Genomic DNA, 14,354 nt, shown 5'->3' with positions numbered 1-14,354 from the left:
GCCCTTAATGACAATGCAATGAGTGGTTTGACAATTTGGTGGCCTGCACTCTGCTTGAAATGGTATGAAATTGAATTTGGTGACCTACACTCTGCTTGAAATGGTATGAAATTGAATATTTTATGTGTACGACAATAAACCAAAGGTAGACACACAATGCTGGTGTAAACCGATGGGTCATGGAAGCATCTCTGGAGGGAAGGAATGGGCGATGTTTCAGGTTGAGAACCTTCTTCAGACTTAGAGTTGGGGGAAAGGGAAATTAGAGATATGCAAATGTACAGAACTAATTAGGGCTGGCACCGATGACCAAGGAAAGGTGGAGCTCACAATGGTCCATTGTTGGCTGAAGAGGTGAAAACGAAGGGATACGAATGTTGAAACCAGCAGGGCATCTTGGGTGGGGGAGTGATGAAGAGGGAATGCAAGGGTACTTGAAGTTAGAGAAATCAATATTCATACCACTGGGTTGTAAGTTGACCATGTGAAATATGAGGTGCTGTTCCTCCAATTTGCTTGTGGCTTCACAATGCAGGAGGCTGAAGATAGAAAGGTGACTGATAGATGCTTCTATTTCTGGCCCTTCCTCCTCTCAAAACTTTTCTGTTAAGTGATGGACCTCATCTGCATGGATGCAGCCACAACGGTACTCCAGTTGAGTGACAGTATTCAAGATGGCACAATTTAATCACCTGTTATCCCTGCTATTAGACTCAATACTAAACAATGCAAATGCATTAAATCCACCTGAGACTAATCTACCCAGTAGGGATGCAATGAAATTCTTTCATTTACTTGTTTTATACACTGCCTGATTTTACTTTCAATGCAATCAATGAAAAGTAATATTGAGCAGGGTGTGGCTCAAGCAGGTGATCAATACTGTGGGATGACATGGGGCTAGTGTGAATGGGTGACTGCTGGTCGGCATGGACTAGGGGGACCATAGGGCCTGTTTCCACGCTGTGCCTGTAAGAATAAAACAGAGTTTTCCAATGGTCAGGTTAGAATGAAATTATCTCATGGTTAAAAAATGTCCTGACTTGGAAATATATTATTGTCCTTCACTGTCACTAGGTCTAAAATCTGGAACTTCCTACCCAACAGCATTGTGGGAATGCAGTGGTTCAACAGGCCATTTCATTACCATCTTGTCAACGGGCAATTATGGAGAGGCAATAACTGTGGTCTGGCAACAATCCCATATCCTGATAAAAACGAATCATTATATTTAAATGTTTATTGATTGTAAATCTAAAAGTAGTCTTTTAATTTTTCACTCCTAGGTAATGATATTTCTTAAAACGATAGACTGAACGAGTATGTTTAATTCAGAACTGACCTATGAATGTTTGGAACAGTTTAAATGTGTCGGATTAGTAGGTTTGCAGTTGAGTTCTACAAGGCATCAGAGACTGGGACCTTTTACCTATCCTGTTTGTTTGCTCCTTCAGCTTCCCTTCCAAGTCTCTGGAATCTGCCGTCCATAAACCAGCAACAATTAGTGTTAAAAAAATATTGAAATCATCATTTGACATGACTTCAGAATTAAGGGACAGAAGTTTAGGGGTAATATGAGGGGGAACTTCTTTACGCAGAGAGTGGTGGCGGTGTGGAATGAGCTCCCAGTGGAAGTGGTGGAGGCAGGTTCATTGGTATCATTTAAAAATAAATTGGATAGGCATATGGATGAGAAGGGAATGGAGGGTTATGGTACGAGTGCAGGCAGGTGGGACTAAGGGGAAAAAAATTTGTTCGGCATGGACTTGTAGGGCCGAGATGGCCTGTTTCCGTGCTGTAATTGTTATATGGTTATATGGTTATTTATTTCGTGAACTGAATTCAACATTAAATATGTGATGGGATATGAATTCCTGCTTAGCTGTGGATGATTGATGGTCTTGGCATTATGTTCAGCAAAGAGTTTATGTTGAGACAATGGGCCCAATCTTGTGCTGCACTGTTTTATGTTCTATGTGTTTTATGTATCATTGGATCCATACAGACGTATGGAATGGGACACAGGATTCAATCTCCAGACCCCTCAGGCCCTGGCAGTCAATAAGAATACTGATTAGAAACCTAACTCCACATCTCTGGCCACCTGAGGTAAATTCCCATCCGCCTCGTTTTTTGTTTCAATCCAGTCATTTTTGCCTCTTCTAAACCCCAATGCTCACAAGACCAGCAGAAGCAAACATCTCTCACAAGCAACCTGCTCATTCCTTTATTAGTCTAGTAAACTTGCTTTGAACTACCAACATAACAACTTTCTCCTTTAAATAATGGGACCAATACACATATGCAGTGCTGCAGATGTCGAATGACCATTGCATAACAGTCTTACTTTTGCTTGCATAGAGTGACACAGTGTGGAAACAGGCCCTTTGACACAACTTGCCCACACCGGCCAACGTATCCCAGCTACACTAGTCCAAACTGCCAGCATTTTGTCCATAGCTCTCCAAACCTGTCCTATCCATGTACCTGTCTAACTGTTTCTTAAATGTTGGATTAGTCCCTGCCTCAATTACCTCCTATGGCAGCTAGTTCCATACACCCACCACACTCTGTGTGTCACAATTACGCAGGAGACCATCAGGGGCTTTGGTAGGTGCTGCATGAAATCTGTGGGGGGGATTTCTGTGGACATATTTGAAATATGAAGGATAGCAAAATGTCCAAATGACATTTAAGAGGGAAACAAGTTTGTAAAGAAGATGAGAGTTTGCAAGGAGATAGCGCTTACAGTGGACTTTGTTGGTTGGAACACAAACAACATGGAAGTGGACAATAGGGAAGTAGACAATAGTTTTGACATACAGCGTGGAAGCCGGCCCTTCGGCCCGCCGAGTCTGTGCCGACCAGCAATCATCCTGTACACTAGCACTATCCTACACACAAGGGACAATTTACAATTTACAGAACCTAATCAATCTACAAGCTTGTACATCTTTGAAGTGTTGGAGGAAACCAGATCACCCAGAGAAAACCCACGCGGGTCCCAGGGAGAACATACAAACTCTGTACAGACAGCACCCGCAGTCAGGATCGAACCCAGGTACCTGGCGCTGTAAGGCAGCAACTCTACTGCTGCACCACCATGCCGCCCTACAGGGTTAGAATCATTAACAATACAAGGCATCAAATGGATAGAAGGGATGGATGACCTATTGGAGGTTGCTTGTTCCTCTGCATCTTTGCAAAGGCTTGGATAGAGTGGATGTGGAAAGGATGTTTCCACTAGTGGGAGTGTCTAAGACCAGAGGTGATAGCCTCAGAATAAAAGGATGTTCCTTTAGGAAGGAGATGAGGAGGAATTTCTTTTGGCAGAGGGTGGTGAATCTGTGGAATCCTTTGCCACAGACGGCTATGGAGGCCGTCAATAGATATTATTAAGGCAGAGATAGATCGATTCTTGATTAGCACGGGTGTCAGAGGCTATGGAGAGAAGGCAAGAGAATGGGGTTAGGAGGGAAAGATAGATCAGCCATGATTGAATGGCGGAGTAGACTTGATTTGCCGAATAACCTCATTCTGCTCCAATCACACGAACTTATCAACTTATTAATCTTTATATTTATAGACACAATTGGTATTTAGATGACATAGATAACACTGGGATGAAATTGCTGTCAGCAGTATTTGTGATAAATGTCCTGGCACACATAATTTCTCTGTGAATAATTTGTTGAAATATGGCAAAAATGTATGAATATTCAAATGAATGATTTAATTGAACATGATCATTTGCTGATTACATGTTCACACCATTTCATCCCATAGTCCCTTTCAAACAAAATTAATTGTTTGTTTTAACTACATTTTTTCCCAGATATTTGTTTTCCTTTGCAGAGAGAATGATTTCTGTTTCCAGAAAGCAATTCAGACGGCATTAACCTAGATTCCTACAAGCTTGTAGCTTCATTGTATTCAGACACTAGATAACATATACCAAGAATTCGAGAACAGGAACATGACAACTAGAATATCGAACCACAAAGAAACAATTTCTAAGTGGACGTGATTATTAATTTAACTTTATTTTTAAATCGATCACTCTTGCTGTTACTTTCTCTCAATCATTGTGTAACTAGGTATCTTTGATAAGGGCTTGCACATTATAAAATATTATGTACCAGGAAAATTGATTTATTCTTTAGTAGCTCATCAATTAGGAGACAGTCCGTTTCTCTAACTGGACAGCAAATCATTCTCAGTGATTTTGCAACAGCTCAGTTGTTCACCTGGCCAAGTTTGAGTTTGTGTTTAGTTTATTGTCACGTGTACCAAAGTACAGTGAAATCCCTTTGCTGTGTGCTAACCAGTCAGCGGAATGACAATACATGATTACATTCAAGCCATCCACAGTGTACATGATAAAGGGAATAATGTGGACAATGTTTATTGCAAGATAAAGACAGTAAAGACCGATTAAATATAGTCCAGGGGTCTCCAATGAGATAGAGAGCATTTCAGGACTGCTCTCTGGTTGTGGTGGGATGGTTCAGTTGCCTGATAACAGCTGGGAAGAAACTGGCCCTGAATCTGGAGGTGTGCCTTTTCACACTTCTGTACCTTTTGCCCAATGGGAGAGGGGAGAAGAGGGAGTGACCTGGTGGCGACACGTCTTTGATTATGCTGCCGGCTGCTTGAGGTGTAAACGGAGTAAATGGAAGGGAGGTTGGTTTGTGTGATGGTCTGGCTTGCACCCACAATTGGCTGCAATTTCTTGCCTGTATTGGATGGAGTTTTTCCCAAACCATGCTGTGAGGCATCCTGATAAATCGATGCATCTATAGATGTCAGTTACCTGATTGTGGAGACCAGCATGATGGAATAGGTAGGACAATGGCAGCCACCACTTCTATTGGATATGGGTGGCTTGATGTCAGAGGATTAACCTCTGGTATCCCGTGACTGGATATATGGTGGAGGGTGGGCCAGATCTGATCTCCGCAGACACAAGTACCTCTCTAGATGTCAACTCAGTATTTAGAAAACAAAACAACTTCCACTGAACCAAGGCCCATTGGATCAACTATGTTTATTTTCTAAATCCATTGAATTACAACATAACCTGTGGGGTGATCTTATAGAGTTGTATAAAGTCAAAAGGGAATAGATAGGGTGAATACACAGAGTCTTTCACCCAGAGGAGGGGAATCAAGAACCAGAGAACTTTGGCTTAAGGTGACAGGGGAAGAATTAAATTTGAACCTGAGGGGCTATTTTTCACATAGGTAATTGGAACGAGCAGCCAGAGGAAGTAGTTGAGGTAGGTATTATAGTAACATTTAAAAGATGTTTGGACATGTACATGGTATGAAAGGGATATGGCCCAAACGTGGGCAAATGGGACTAGTGTAGATAGTGGATCTTGGTTGGCATGGGCAAGTTGGGCCAGAGGGCCTAATTCTATGTTGTATCTCTCTGACTCTAATTCTAATATACTTACATGGATATACTACATAAAACTATAAAATATACATTTATAGATACTGTAAAACATATAGATACTGAACACATGATATCTGGTAATTTAAAGAGATATATGCACATAAAATAGCACCAATCAAAAGAGCACATTATTTGTAAAGTTAGTAATCTACTGAGCCAGTTAAAAAAGTAAAATTATTTTTAAAAAGCGCTGTCATTATTCCTTACCCAAGTTCTGTTTATTCGTCTTTGAAACATAGAAACATTGAAAATAGGTGCAGGAGTAGGCTATTTGGCCCTTTGAGCCAGCACTGCCATTTAATAGACAATAGACAATAGGTGCAGTAGTAGGCCATTCGGCCCTTCGAGCCAGCACCGCCATTCAATATGATCATGGCTGATCATCCAAAATCAGTACCCCGTTCCCGCCTTCTCCCCATATTCCCCTGACTCCGCTATCTTTAAGAGCCCTATCTAGCTCTCGTGAAAGTATCCAGAGAACCGGCCTCCACCACCCTCTGAGGCAGAGAATTCCACACTCACAACTCTCTGTGTGAAAGAGTGTTTCCTCATCTCCGTTCTAAATGGCTTGTCCCTTATTCTTAAACTGTGGCCACTGGTTCTGGACTGCCCCAACATTGGGAACATGTTTCCTGCCTCTAGCGTGTCCAAACCCTTAACAATCTTATATGTTTCAATTAGATCCCCTCTCACCCTTCTAAATTCAAGAGTATACAAGCCCAGCTGCTCCATTCTCTCAGCATATGACAATCCCGCCATCCCAGGAATTAACCTTGTGAACCTACGCTGCAGTCCCTCAATAGCAAGAATGTCTTTCCTCAAATTTGGAGACCATAATTGCACACAATACTCCAGGTGTGGTCGCACTAGGGCCCTGTACAACTGCAGAAGGACCTCTTTGCTCCTATACTCAACTCCCTTGTTATGAAGGTCAACATGCCATTCGCTTTCTTCACTGCCCGCTGCACCTGCATGCTTACATTCATTGACTGATGAACAAGGACCTCCCATATCCCGTTGTACTTCCCCTTTTCCCAACTTGACACCATTTAGATAATAATCTGCCTTCCTGTTTTTGCTACCAAAGTGGATAACCTCACATTTATCCACATTAAACTGCATCTGCCATGCATCTGCCCACTCACCCAACCTGTCCAAGTCACCCTGCATTCTCATAGCATCCTCTTCACAGTTCACACTGTCATCCAGCTTTGTGTTATCTCCAAATTTGCTAATGTTACTTTGAACCCCTTCATCTAAATCATTGATGTATATTGTAAATAGCTGCGATCCCAGCACCGAACCTTGCAGTACCCCGCTAATCATTGCCTGCCATTCTGAAAGGGACCTGTTAATCCCTACACTTTGTTTCCTGTCTGCCAACCATTTTTCTATCCATGTCAGCACTCTACCCCCAATACCATGTGTCCTAATTTTGCCCACTGATCTCCTATGCTTATCAAATGCTTTCTGAAAGTCCAGGTACACTACTTCCATTGGCTCTCCCTTGTCCATTTTCCTAGTTACATCCTCAAAAAATTCCAGAAGATTAGTGAAGCATGATTTCCCCTTCGTAATACCCATGCTGACTCGGACCGATCCTGCTACTGCTATCCAAATGTGCCGCTATTTCATATTTTATGATTGACTCCAGCATCTTCCCCACCACGATGTCAGGCTAACTGGTCTATAATTCCCTGTTTTCTTTCTCCCGCCTTTCTTAAAAAGTGGGATAACATTAGCTACCCGCCAATCCACAGGAACTGATCCTGAATCTATAGAACATTGGAAAATGATCACCAATGCTCCACAATTTCTCGAGACACTTCCTTAAGTACCCTGGGGTGCAGACCATCAGGCCCTGGGGATTTATCATCTTTCAGTCCCATCAGTCTACCCAACACCATTTCCTGCCTAATGTGAATTTCCTTCAGTTCCTCCGTCACCCCAGATCCTCTGGCCACTACTATATCAGGAAGATTGTTTGTGACCTCCTAAGTGAAGACAGATCCAAAGTACCTGTTCAACATCTGCCATTTCCTTGTTCCCCATAATAAATTCACCTTTTTCAGTCTTCAAGGGTCCAACTTTCGTCTTAACTAATTTTTTCCTCTTCACATACCTAAAGAAGCTTTTACTATCCTCCTTTATATTCTTGGCTAGCTTACCTTCGTACCTCATCTTTTCTCCCCGTATAGACTTATTAGTTATCTTCTGTTGCTCTTTAAACGTTACCCAATCCTCTTGCTTCCCGTTCATCTTTGCTATGTTGTACTTCTTCTCTTTTATTTTTATACTGTCCCTGACTTCCCTTGTCAGCCACGATCTCCCCTTATCCCCCTTGGAATCTTTCTTCCTCGTTGGAATGAACTGATCCTGCACCTTCTGCATTCTTCCCGGAAATACCTGCCATTGTTGTTCCACTGTCATCCCTGCCAGGGTATCTTTCCAGTCAACTTTGGCCAGCTCCTCCCACATAGCTCCATAGTCCCCTTTATTCAACTGTAACACTGACACTTCTGATTTATCCATCTCCCTCTCAAATTGTAGATTAAAACTTACCATATTATGGTTACTACCTCCTAATGGCGTCTTAACCTCAAGTTCCCTTATCAAATCCGGTTCATTACACAACACATGATCAATATGATCATGGCTGATCATCCAGAATCAGTACCCCGTTTCATGCTTTCTCCCCATATCCCTTGATTCTGTTAGCCCTAAGAGCTAAATCTAACTCTCTCTTGAATACATCATGGTTCACTTACCGGCTCTGATGTTGTTCGTCCAATTGATCTTTTCTCCTCTGCAATTCTGAACTGCTATCCACGGCCCAGAAGGCACAGCAAAAAGACAAGAAATTAGCAAAATGCATGGTGAAAGCGGCTGGCTGCGGTGCGGGGATAATGCAGGGGAGAGGGGAAAAACTTCACACAATCTATTGCTTTCCAAGACCTGCTTTTCCCTTTCAGTTCTCACCGATCGACAGCTCAAATGTCGCAAAAACATCACAAAACATTTAATCTGGTCCGTGGTCATAGCAATTTGAACTAAACCTGTAAATCCCACTGAATCGTATGAGAGGATTTTCACTCAGCTAAAATCTATTTCTGCACATGTGAGATTGGAAGATACCTCCTTTAACTGGGGCATGATTGCCAAATATACATGCTACCAACCCAGAAGTCCGTCACAGAATGAAAAATCTGATCAGAAATCTAATGTGTTGCTATTTGTAGCAGAAAGCTGCTATTTTGAGGAACGTTCAATATGTAGAGGGCAAGAGCCATGCTGTTAATACTGTACATCCATTGACCGTGTAAAGCCATATGAAAATTAAACAGTGTGAGGCTCTTTAGCCAGACAGTGACAAACAATTACCATTAGTCTGAAGAAGGGTCACGACCTGAAACGTCACCTATTCCTTCGCTCCATAGATGCTCTCACCCGCTGAGTTTCTCCAGCATTTTTGTCTACCATTAGCATCAGCCATTTTCACATCTGATAAGGTATGTTTAAGGCTGAGGTTTATTCTTGTCACGTGTACCGATATACAACGAAAAGCTTTGTTTTGCATGCTATCCAATCAGATAGATAATACTATATATAAATATAATCAAGCTAAACACAAGTACAGTAGGTACAAAAGGGTGGCATGGTAGGGCATCAATAGAGTTGCTGCCTTACAGCGCCAGAGACCCACGTTCGATCCTGACTATGGGTGCTGTCTGTATGGAGTTTGTACGTTCTCCCCGTGACCTGCGTGGGTTTTCTCCGGGAGCTCCAGATTCCTCCCACACTCCAAAGACGTACAGGTTTGTAGGTTAATTGGCTTGGTGTAACGGTAAATTGTCCCTCGTGTGTAGGATCGTGCTAGTTTGCGGGGATCACTGGTTGGTAAGGACTCGGTGGGCTGAAGGGCCTGTTTCCACGCTGTATCAGATGGCAGAATATAGTTCTCAGCATTGTGGTGTTGTTATTAGTCCTGCAAATTTAGTGTTAGAACTGATGATGAACAACGAAAGCATTTGTGCAAACCTAAAGAAATTGGGGGTTTATCATTACCTAACTTTATATATTACTACTGGGCAGTGCATATTAAGAACATAATGTACTGGCTGGATAGTTCCACTCAGCAGTTGGAGTGGATAAGAATGGAGAAAGAGGAGTGCTATCCGCACGATATAGGAACGATCCTGCTCTCACCGATAAAATTGAATAGTATAATATATAAGAAGAACCCAATTATTCACAATATAATAAGAATTTGGAAACAAATAAAAGTATCCTTGAAATTAAATAATTTATCAGTACTAACCCCACTATTGAACAACCCTGCATTCAAACCTTCTCTCATCGACAACACATATCAACAATGGGATAGACTGGGGATTAGGAAAGTAGGGGATATGTATGAAGTGGGCAAACTGTTATCATTTCAACAATTAAAATTAAAATTTAAATTGAAGGATAATCAATATTTTAAATATATACAGGTATGTGACTTTATGAAGAAATATACACATAGATTTCAAACTATATTTTTAGACCCTTTAGAAGAAGCAATGAATATTAAGGCTGATTCACAAAAAATAATATCATACTTTTATAATAATATATTAAATAGAGAATCACCCTCAACAGAAGCACTAAGGGAAGATTGGGAACATGAGCTAATGATAAAGATCTCGAAGGATAGATGGGAAAAGTATTTGATGAATACACATAACTGTTCTATTAATGCAAGACATAATTTAATTCAATTCAAATTATTACATAGACTATATTATTCAAAAACGAGGTTGAATAAGTTTTATCCAAACGTCTCTCCCAGATGCGATAAATGTTTGTTTCAAAACGCTAATATAACACATTCATTTGCAGGATGTACAAAGTTGAATACATTTTGGAGTGATATATTTGATATATTCACAAAGCTTTTCAAATCAAGAATAGAACCCAAAACGGAATGGATTATATTTGGAATAATAGGAGAAGATACCAATTTAAATAAAGACCAAAATGTTTTTTTTAATTATGGGTTAATAATTGGAAAGAAATTGATATTTAAATTTTGGAAAAATACAACCATACCAACTGTTAAAATGTGGATTAGGAATATGATGGACATAGCACGCCTTGAAGAAATGAGACTCCGACTAATAGATAAATATGACCAATTCTTAAGGAGTTGGTCTCCTTTCATCGACTTTTTGGAATCATGTGATACAGCGGTACCGTAAAGATTGCTGATTTCAGTTCATGACGTGGATAGATCTACATCTCCGAATACAGATTTGAAAAATTCTCTTTTAAGGGACCTTCTCTTCTATTTCTACTTTCCACTTTTTCTTATTCTTTTTTATTTTTTATATACACACTTCACGTTTTTCTACTCTACCATCTATTTTTCCACTTTTTCCTCTTTCTATTGTTTTCTTTTTCTTGTCTTGCTTACTTCCTTTTCATAACATAACACTAGAGGTTGTACATAGAATGGATTACGGTATTACATAGTTGGCACCTAAAATTAGGTTCCACTGTACTGTTTTGTGCTGTATTAACTTCTAATAAAATAAACAAAACAAAAAAACAAATAAAAAAAGAACTGATGATGAATAATGGATGTTAGAACTAAAATGATTTTAGGTCTGCATCAATGCTGAACTGTAAGTAAAAATTAGTAATCCGAGCTTGATCTAATATAGGTAAGGCTCCTTCATTGACCTCCCACAGTGTAAAAGTCCACTGTGGGTCGTTGGATCTTCACCGCTCAAGAAAACTAGAGGTGGAATGTTACTCAAAGGTAAACAGGCTAATTCACAGATTCCAAGCCCAGAGATTACATATCTGAGGAAGGATGTGCTGGCATTGGAGAGGGTCCAGAGGAGGTTTACGAAAATGATTCCAGGAATGATTGGGTTAACATATGATGAGCTTGATGGCCTCTACTCGCTGGAGTTTAGAAGGATGAGGGTGGACCTCATTGAAACTTACCGAATAGTGAAAGGCGTGGATAGAGTGGATGTGGAAAGAATGTTTCTACTGGTGGGAAAACCGAGGACCAGTGGTCATAGCCTCAGAATTAAAAGACATTCCTTTAGAAAGGAGATGAGGGGTAATTTCTTGAGTCAAAGGGTGGTGAATCTGTGGAATTAATTGCCACAATGGCTATGGAGACAAGTCAATGGATATTTTTAAGGCATAAATAGATAGTGTCATAATCTTAGAGTAATACGGTGTGGAACAGGCCATTCGGCCCAACTTGCCCACACCGGCCAACAATATCCCAGCTACCCTAGTCCCACATGCCTGCGCAGAGGTTTTGGCAGTAAGGTGGCCCAGCGGTAGAGTTGCTGCTTTACGGCACCTGAGACTCTGGTTCGATCCTGTTTCTGTGTTGTATCTCTAATCTAAACTAGGGAGTAGCATTGTTGGCCGCTCTTGGGAACGCTCCTGGCCTGCGACTGCACCAAGTGGGGAAAGAGCAGGCTGGATGACATGTATTGGATGCGCTCAAAGGAGGAAACAGGCCCTTCGGCCCACTGAGCTTACGGCAACCATTGATCACCCGTTCACACTAGTTCCATGATATCTCACTTTCTCATCTGCTCCATACACATTACGGGCGATTTTACAGAGGTGCAATAATTCAACGAACCCACGTGTCTTTGGGGCGTGGGAGAAAACCGGAGCACCTGGAGGAAACGTGCAAACTCCACACAGGCAGCAGCTGAGGTCAGGATCGAACCCGAGTCTCTGGCACGGTGAGGCAGCAACTCTACCAGCTATGTCACTGTGTCAACTGTTCCAGAACTCAGAGAAGCAAGTCAACCTCGCACCCAATGAACTGCCTGAAATGAAGGTCGGCAATGTATGCTTTGGAATTTAAATTTGCTGAAATTTGCCAACTCTGATTTGCCAACTCCTTTACTCATACCTTTACATTTTAAGAAGAGCTGCCAATTGGAAAAGTCAACTCTCTCTTGAGCTCAGTTTCAGATCTTGGAAATACAGGGCCTGAGGTGAACGAGGTCTTGTATATTTATTTATCCATTGTTTTCACAAGGATGCTATTCATCTACGAAAGAGAAGGACACAGGCTGCCCTACATTTGGCTACGTTAAACAGCGATAATGAGCTTCAGAGATTAAAGGATTTAGGGCATTGCTGCACATACTGCCTCCGCAAACAACATGAGAAATGGAACAGCAAACGCAATGAATTGCTCCTGTTTGTAATTAACAATTCCCAGCATTTGTGCAGAAGAAGAATCTAAGTCAAAGATGCTTAAATAAGTCCTGTAATCCACATTCATAGGTGGAGGAATGTTCACAAGCTGCAGAAGATGTCTACGTATCGAGGAAGATGAAGCTAGTGAAACATCAAGGGGAATAACAATCTGCATCCACTGGGCACCCGGCATTTTTCGGAACAATCTCCGATGCTTGAAACTGAAGGAAGCAGCACGGAAACCGGCCCGTCAGCCCACTGAGTCCACGCCGTCCATTGATCACAAATCCAACACTAATTCTATGTTATCCCTGTTTTGTATCCACAAGATGAAATTTACACTTAACCTATAAATCCACATTTTGTTGTGATGTAGGAGGAAGCCGGAGCACGAAACCCATGTGGATGGAGTAGCCTGGATATGGCGTGGATATGGAGAGGATGTTTCCACCAGTGGGAGAGTCTAGGCATAGAGGTCATAGCCTCAGAATTAAAGGGCGTTCCTTTAGAATGGAAATTAGGAGGAATTTCTTTAATCTGAGAGTGGTGAATCTGTGGAGTTCTTTGCCACAGACGGCTTTGGAGGCCATCAATGGATATTTTTGATAGCCTTATTGTTTCTTCATTAGTACGGATGTCAGAGGTTATGGGGAGAAGGCAGGAGAATGGGGTTATCAGGGAGAGATAGATCAGCCATGACGTAATGGCGTAGTATAGAGGCTGAATGGCCTAATTCTGCTCCTATCTCTTATAGAAACATAGAAACATAGAAAATAGGTGCAGGAGTAGGCCATTCGGCCCTTCGAGCCTGCACCGCCATTCAATATGATCATGGCTGATCATCCAATTCAGTATCCTGTACCTGCCTTCTCTCCATACCCCCTGATCTCTTTAGCCACATGGACATGGGGTCACAATATGAACATGGGGTCACAGTATGAACATGGGAGTACGGGGAAGAGAACCGGTTATGCTTATTCAATAGCTCCACCTGGTTTATGCGAAAACATACAGGCTGCCTCATTAAGGAGATACAGCCCCCACTAGGCTCAAGCCACAATCACTGGAACCCTCAAAATGGCCTAATTCTGGCTTTAAAATGGCCGAAATACCTAATTCTGCTCCTAGAACATATGAACATGAAGAAACTGTTCTAAAGATGAGAGTGTGCAGGTGCAAAACAGTCAAGTGTAACAATAATTTTCCTACACAATACTTGCAGTCTGATAAATACTTTAATTATGCATAAGGAGAATACTGCTGGAAAGTGAGATTTGTTTAAATTGGAAACTAGTAAAATTCCGAGCTTGCTTGTTGAGCAAGTGTAATTCCCACTGCTCCCATTGCCCTCTGAAACAGCGCCACCTCTTGGCTGAGTGTTCACGTCTGTATACAATCTGCAAAATGGAGAACAATGTGTTTTATATTCATTCTCAGGTTTCCTGGCATAGTTGCCATTTATTGCCCTCCCATATTTACCCTTTGAAGATGGCATAGAGGCTCGTTGGATAGGCAGATGCAGAGTCTTGATGCAGAGTCTTGACCTGAAACATCAACCATTTGTTCGCCACCACAGATGCTGCTTGACCTGTTGAGTTCCTCTGGCAATTTATCTTTCACTCCAGGTTCTCGCACCTTAGTTTACAGACACAGCGTGGAAA

Source organism: Leucoraja erinacea, chromosome 5, assembly GCF_028641065.1.
Source record: "Leucoraja erinacea ecotype New England chromosome 5, Leri_hhj_1, whole genome shotgun sequence".
In the NCBI taxonomy this organism is placed as follows: Eukaryota; Metazoa; Chordata; class Chondrichthyes; order Rajiformes; family Rajidae; genus Leucoraja; species Leucoraja erinaceus.
This window is presented reverse-complemented; position numbering follows the sequence as displayed.